Raw genomic sequence first — 2,134 nt, 5'->3', positions numbered from 1 at the left:
TACTGTTGATATCTACATTCATGCTCTCTTTCTTTAGTCCCACATCACTTGAGATACTAGATTAATAACCTCATACTTGTATATAAACACATCAATAAAATGAATATAATTCTCCCTTTCTTTTAAAAGCTCTACATTTATTAGTACAGAGGTATCTTTTTAAATCTGTTTTAAAGACATGGTCGATGAAATTTGAATGTAGATTGTTCAAATATATAATACCTTAAGTATCTTTTTGAGTGCACAAAATTCAAGTTCATTGGCTTTTGAATTATTAAAGTTACATTTTATAGGAACTCCTAAAACAGTTTTCTCTTGAAAAGTCTAAAACTTACCACTTACATATTTTGGGTTATAAACCAAGTAACTAACTCATGTCACGCAAAAAGAAAATAAGTTTACATGCATAGCTGAATGCTAATATAGAACTCAAACCTAACACTGTGACGATAATTCGTGTAGAATAGGCAACTGAATCTGCAATAAAGTTTAGATGCATTTTCCTTCCAGTGGATACATTACTAATCTCATACCTTTCACTAAAATCATACGAGCATGCAAAACTCAGATAAATTAATGTGTGTTTTGTTTATACAGGCAGAAATGATATATATTATATATATATAATTATATATAGTAATATAATTATATATATATTATAATTTATATATATATTAGCTGTAGAGTCGATAAGGAGTTTGATAAATATAAAAGCAAGACTTGATATATTGAATGAGGATGATTAGCATATAATTACATATATCAAGTACAACCTTGAGAATTATATCGTGAAAGTCGCCGAATAAAGATAGAATATAATAGATGATAAAAGCGGGAAGCAGGAGGGCTAGGAGCACCCCGGCCAAAAAAAACAAGCCCAACCCCGCCCCGCGCCCCCCCCCGCCCCCTCCCCCCACCCCGCCCAAAAAAAAGAAAGAAAATAAAAAGGGGAAAAAAGATTCTCCTTATCTTATGTATGAACTTCCCCCGTGCCAACTTTCATTTAAGATGAACATTTTGGCCCAACAAATAAAGCTTTAACATTAAAAAAAGAAGTAACACCCAAACGTTCAAAGTACAAATAAGGCCCAAATATGTTACAATAATGGGTCAATCATAGGTATATTAAGGGCGTGTTTGGTTTACCCTAAATTATTGAAAACAATGTGTATTTTTTAGGATTTGGACAAAAAAGTAGGTTTTTGGCCATTTTAGGATTCTAAAAGTTGGGTTTGTTTCATATTTTTTTAAAGAAAATGTTTCTTAAAAAGAGAGAAAACAGTAATTTTTTTGGACAACCCATTTCCTATCTTTTAGCTAGGAAATGAGCTAGAAAGCTGACAACTCATTCCAGCTCATCATTTCCTCTCACAACTTTTCTTATTTATTTGGAAATGAAACAAACTTGAGTTTTGGATATGCTTTCATATTCTTTACTTTATCATTCCATATCAAACATAAGTTTTGGATTCCTTAGATATCCTAATTTTTTTTTAAAATTTGGTTTCTTGTCAGGGAATTTATTTCCACAATTTTATTGAAATGAACCAAACAACCCCTAATTATAGGATGCATCATCAAGTTCTATTTACTGTAGTTCAACAATCCTTCCCTGATTTGATTTTCCCTCTTCTTTTACAACTTGAGTCCCACTTTATAAACCCGAATATTGAGTCCCTCTTTATAAACCCTAATATTCTCTCTAACCAACAAAAGTTCAAACTTCAGGAACTTAGAATTTTGATCTCAAGCGAGGTAATTCGGATTTTAGAGATTTAGAAATTCGATCTCAGGCGAGGTAATTTTGAATTTCAAACTTTTTCTTTCTCTTAAACAATCATTTCATATATGATATTTGATTGGATTGTCGAGTTTGATACTATGGACATTCTTTAAAAAAAATGATATTATCAAATGTGATTTTTTGATATAAATTTAGTATTTTTTAAGACAATAAAAAAGACTGCCCCTCCCGAGTTCCAGATCGTGGGTATGCCGTCGTGAGTTGGTCTTTGCATCGAGGATGTTGAGAGAAAAGGCATGTAACTCGAATAGGAGAAGTATGACAAAGATTTGAATTTGTCCTATAACATTCTAGTTCTCAGAAAGACAAATTCAATCTTCGCCGAAGATA

The sequence above is a fragment of the Asparagus officinalis genome, chromosome 3, assembly GCF_001876935.1.
Source record: "Asparagus officinalis chromosome 3, Aspof.V1, whole genome shotgun sequence".
In the NCBI taxonomy this organism is placed as follows: domain Eukaryota; kingdom Viridiplantae; phylum Streptophyta; class Magnoliopsida; order Asparagales; family Asparagaceae; genus Asparagus; species Asparagus officinalis.
Note: the sequence above shows the minus strand (reverse complement) of the source record.